This window comes from Austrofundulus limnaeus, unplaced genomic scaffold (assembly GCF_001266775.1).
Source record: "Austrofundulus limnaeus strain Quisiro unplaced genomic scaffold, Austrofundulus_limnaeus-1.0 Scaffold422, whole genome shotgun sequence".
Lineage (NCBI taxonomy): Eukaryota > Metazoa > Chordata > Actinopteri > Cyprinodontiformes > Rivulidae > Austrofundulus > Austrofundulus limnaeus.
In genome coordinates this window covers 233,607-238,872 of record NW_013952824.1, presented here as the reverse complement: position 1 = coordinate 238,872, position 5,266 = coordinate 233,607, and the positions used below count along the sequence as shown (strand labels likewise).

The following is a 5,266-nucleotide window of genomic DNA, read 5'->3' as shown; positions in this document are numbered from 1 at the left end:
AAATATATGTTTATCAAATAAAGTCTAATGTTACAACTAATCGTGGATCCCTTTAAAATGAAAATGAAGCTCTATGATTGGCAGAAAAACTAAAAAGCTTGTTGACGTAAAGTTTCTGGGACAAGCTGGAGGTTGTTTTTTTTTTGGCTGCAGTTGCGTCTGTCGTGTTTTTTAAGATTCTGGCATAAAAGCCGCAGCATTTATCTGCGTAAAAGGAAGCGGCATCTGCAGCACAGCCCTGCAGCAGTCTGGGTCAGGCCATGTGATCCCCGAATGCAGAAGTGATTCTAGTGAAATTACAACAGAGCAGCATGACAACACTTGCAGGGTCTCCACGATAACAGTCAGCTAAAACGTCTCTCGTGTTTCATGTCAGGGTCCAGGATAAGGGAAATGTCTTTAAACTGTCCCAAAAATAAAAACCCAGCTGGAAATAAAYGCCGAGTCCAACCCTCCCGCCGCCCCGTTTGTCCCGAATCTTCTGAGAATCCTTCCAAGTTTCAGATTCAAGGGAAAGCGGGAACTGCAGGAAGCTGCCAGCGGCCTCAGAGATCGCTCTGTTCTCCTGCTCCACATGCCGCTCGCATGTGAGATCTGCAGCTGTCCTCGTCCAGCAGACGTCCATCTGTCTTCCTGTCCAGCTGTCTTACATCGTCCTACTGCTTATAACCTTTACTTATGGAGAAATGAATTATGTGAAATGATAAAGGGTTGAAGTTTAAGTCAACTGTGAGCCTTTTGGGTGCATTTCTGTCTTTACTTTCAGAGCACAAAGTATTTTTTAATTTGGCTCTCGTGGCGTGAATTCATTCTTTCATTCATTCACCACATGAACTGAAATGTAAACATGTATTGTTGATATTCTTTAAAATCTGACCCTGACTCTCACTTATTTCCTGCTATTTTTACATGATTTTCTTTGCATTGTTTTATCAGTGGTGTTCCTCAGGGATACGTTCTCATTCACCAGATATTTGTTGTGGTGTTTGAACTGGAGCTGCTCAGGTTTTCCACAGAAACCTGTTTAGAAGACGAGTCCATCAGAGGGAGAGATCAGGTCAACTGTAAGCCTTCAGGTGTATTTCTTTCTTTACTTTCATAGTACAAAATGACGTAATTTAGCTCTTGAGGTGTGAATTCATTCATTCACCACATGAACTGAACTGTAAACATCTGTTGTTCTTTAAAATCTGACCCTGACTCTCACTTATTTCCTGCTTTTTTTACATGATTTTATTTATTCTGCATTGTTTTATCAGTGGTGTTCCTCAGGGATCCATTCTCGTTCACCAGATATTTGTTGTGGACCCGCTGTGGTGTTTGAACTGGAGCTGCTCAGGTTTTCCACAGAAACCTGTTTAGAAGACGAGTCCATCAGAGGGACAGCTCAGATCTACTGTAAGCCTTCAGGTGTATTTCTTTCTTTACTTTCATAGCACAAAACAACATAATTTAGCTCTCGAGGCTTGAATTCATTCATTCACCACATGAACTGAACTGTAAACATCTGTTGTTCTTTAAAATCTGACCCTGACTCTCACTTATTTCCTATTTTTTACATGATTTTATTTATTCTGCATTGTTTTATTAGTGGTGTTCCTCAGGGATCCATTCTCGTTCACCAGATGTTTGTTGTGGACCTGTTGTGTTTGGTTTGAAGACCTGAGGATGAACTGGAATTGCTCAGGTTTTCCACAGAAAGACGAGTCCATCAGAGGGACAACTCAGGTCCGATCATTTGTGTTGTGAAGAAATCTCTTTTCTACGATGACATAAGAGTGAAAGTGAGAAACTCTGTCGATTCTTCCCGTCAACTTCTCATGCATTACTGCTGACCAGAACGTTTTTCTTTCTTTCTTTTTCTTTCTTTCTTTCTTTCTTTCTTTCTTTCTTTCTTTCTTTCTTTCTTTCTTTCTTTCTTTCTTTCTTTCTTTCTTTCTTTCTTTCTTTCTTTCTTTCTTTCTTTCTTTCTTTCTCTTTCTTTCTTTTCTTTTCTTTTCTTACAGAGCGACGATGGAGCTGAACGATCTGCAGTCGGCGCGCAACACATCCCCGGCTCTTGTGACACACGGGGTCCAGAACAGCCTGAACTTTCTATTATTAAGCAGAAAGAGGAAGAGAGAGAACGGGGCAGTTGAGGTCCTGGGGGCCCTCTTCCTCCTCTTCATCCTGTTGCAGTCATGAATGAGCAGGTTTCTGGTCAACGGAATGGAGAAGTTGGCGATCGTTTGTGAGATCTCTTATCGTTCATTCAGTAAACTTGTAAAACAGAAAAAAAAAACGTCGGGGAGGCTAACGTCTCTTTTTGTTCTCTGTCTGCAGCAGACGTGAAAATACAACAAAAACTCTGCGTCTGCAGGAGAAAGGAAGCGACTTGTTATAAAACTCGATCATCTGCTAAAAACAGGAAACACAGGAACCGTTCAGTTTTTTGATATATTTAGTTTATAAAACCGTATCTGGAGTCCTGCCAGTAATCAGAGGAAGTTCTCACCACATCCTTTACCTGGTGAACTTTTTCATGCCTTCACCACCAGAAACATTCAGCAGATATCCTGATAAATGATGAAATCACTGACAAGCCCCTCCCAGTGTAGGACCCCGCCCCTCCCCCCCCTGCAGCTAATGGCCTCAGAATCCTGCAGCTGAAAACACAAACTKCATCCAACATCATCTTTAAAAGACATTTACAGTGAACCGACGCAAAGTTCTGTGTTCAGACGGATCCAAACCAAAACCAGCAGCAATCAGTTCAAAAGCCTGCCTCTCTGATGGTATGGGGGTGCATTACTGCCTYGAGCATATAGCTTACACAAAGAATAAAAGCTGAGTCGCCTAAATTTAGTTTTATTCACAGAGACACTTATCGCTGATGTTTTTTTCATCACCTTTAAAACTAAAACATTTAAAAACGACCTTTCACTTCAGACTTCTGTTAACGTTTTAAATTTGAGCTTCCTTGTTTTTCATTTAGAACTTTTGGTTTTCACAGCTCTGCGTTGCTCTCGAGTTTAAAACGTGTCGATTAAAAAAAAAAGGAAGTTAAATAAAAAAATGATATCATGTTGCTGCTGTTTTCATCTGATATTTTAGGCGTTTCCGTCCGGTTGTCATTCAGTAAAATATCAGCTCCATCTCTGTCCACACCGGTTATTTGCCGGTCTTCCAGACCCTCCAGCCCCTCCAGACCCTCCAGACCCAGCAGTTCTGGGGCTTCCTGAGGAGAAACGCTCTGAGGAGCTCCCACAGGAACCAGAAAACCCCCAAAACGGTTTCAGAGCTGCAGGTTTTTCAGCTGATTTTCAGTTAAAAGAAACGTTAGATTCTAATTAAAGATATTTTTAAGGATTGAGAAGCTTCTGCTGAATGTTAAACAAACTTCAAACTGCTTTTTGTTGTTGTTTATTTGACTTAAACAACAAAGAACGACTCAAAGAGGAACATTTGTGCAGCTCTGGTTGGTTATTTGTTGATAAAATCTATGAAATTTCTCTGAACAGCAGATTTTTTTCGTCAGTTTAAAAATTTTTAAAACCAGGATTGCAGTCAGAAGCACAAAATAAACATTTTTATTTGGAAAAACTAAAACAAGCGGCGCAAACAGAGCAGAGACTAAACAGGCTGCTGATGAGGTGAAGTGGCTGCAGCTGTGGCAGAAACTCATCGCCGTCTTTAGAAATCCTCGTTTCGCAGTTTCTCAAAATTTGATTTAAAAATTTGACCGCCGCCGATAGATTTTACCTTTTTTTTTTCTTAGTGTGGAGTTTTAAGGGTTAGTGGTGTGTGCGCGCGAGTGTGTGTGTGTGTGTGCACGTGAATGTGTGTTTTAGTTGGGGAGGGGAGAGTTTCTGTGGAACTTTCTGAAACGTTTTGCGACTTAAACAGAAGTCAGAGGTTTTACTGAGTATTATCACACGTGTGTGTTTGTGTGTGTGTGTGTGTGTGTGTGTGTGTGTGTGTGTGTGTGTGTGTGTGTTCAGGTCAGAGGAAGAGAGGAGCCTGTGTGGAAGCAGATAGTGAGTATCTGGGTGTCAGCAGGGGCTTCAGGCTTCGTTCCTGCAGCAGATTCTGGGCTGAGCGGGTTCACGTGGTTCTGATAGAACTTCGGGTTTTTCTCTGTTTTCCTCTGATTGTCGTGTCGGGATTCTCTTATCTGCAGCAAACGACTGATGTTCGTTCACAAATAACTGATTTCCTCCCTGCTGAAACACATCAGACTCTTTTCTGCAGCAAAAACTAACAAGTTACTCTGAATAATGAGATTATTGTTGGTTTTTAGTTATTTTATTCAATAAGGTCTCGTTGAAAAACGTTTCTTCTTCAGGAGCCGAAGTTAGAAGATAAAAAACTGAAAGTTTTATCACTAAAGAAACTAAAGATATTAGAAAATGTCAGGAAGAGATGAGTCGAGCTAAAACAAGTTTCATCGTGTTTCCTCCTGAAGCTCAGCAGTAATCTGAGATTTTCTTCTGCAATAATCTAAACTGACAAGATTCTGATGTTTTCAAGTAAAAACAGGAGAAAAATCAAAACAGCTAAAAAACTTTACTAAAATGTACTGAAGAAGTTGAGTTAAAGCTAGAAGAAGCTACACATGAGCTGAAGACTTTATGGAGCAAAAGGCCAAAAGTAGTAAAACGTTAGTTAAATGCGAAATGTAGCATAAACTAACTAAAATCTGCAAGTAGCAAAATAATAGCTAAACTATCAAAAGACTAGCTAAAACAGGCTAAAATATCAAAGTAGCAAAAGCACAGATAAAAGCTATAAGTAGACAAAGGTTAACTAAAAGTAAAGGGCTAGCTTGAAGCTAAAATTTGCAAAAGTCTAGAAAAAGCTAAAAGTGCCTAAAGCCTATCTTAGAGCTGAAAGTAGCAAAAGGCTACCTAAAAGCTAAAAGTAGCAACAGACCAGTCTAAAAGCCAAAACACTAGCTAAAACCTAAAAATAGCAAAAGGTTGTATTAGARCTAAAAGAAACAAGAGGCTAGCTCAAAGCTAAGAGTAGCAACAGACAGGTCTAAAAGCTGAAACACTAGCTAGAAGCTAAAAGTAGCTAAATGACTGATTAAAAGCTGTATCAAAACATTAACTGAAAGCTAAAAGTAGCAGCTAAAATCTAAAACAATAAGACTAAAATAAAGCCTTAAATGTTTTAATTTGTTTCTACAATAAATTTCTTTGTAAATCTCGTTCAACATCTTAAAAAGCACATTAGGCAAGTCAACAACTAAATGAGATGAATATTTAGATTAGTGAGCAGCTAA

The 5,266-nt window shown here is 39.6% G+C and overlaps 1 long non-coding RNA gene across 4 annotated transcripts in view; it reads left to right on the top strand.

Annotated features, from left to right (window-relative positions):
• The window catches only part of LOC106529091 (uncharacterized), a 5,862-nt gene extending 2,878 nt beyond the window's left edge, over nt 1-2,984 (top strand). The window contains exons 1-4 of one of the 4 annotated variants that reach the window (XR_001311595.1): nt 29-1,076; nt 1,260-1,398; nt 1,592-1,784; nt 2,007-2,984. This is a non-coding gene — a long non-coding RNA (uncharacterized LOC106529091). Of the gene's footprint in view, nt 1-28; nt 1,077-1,259; nt 1,785-2,006 lie in introns of those variants that run through there. The other 3 variants (XR_001311594.1, XR_001311593.1, XR_001311592.1) reach the window with 3 other exon arrangements.
• Nucleotides 2,985-5,266: the final 2,282 nt, after the last annotated feature.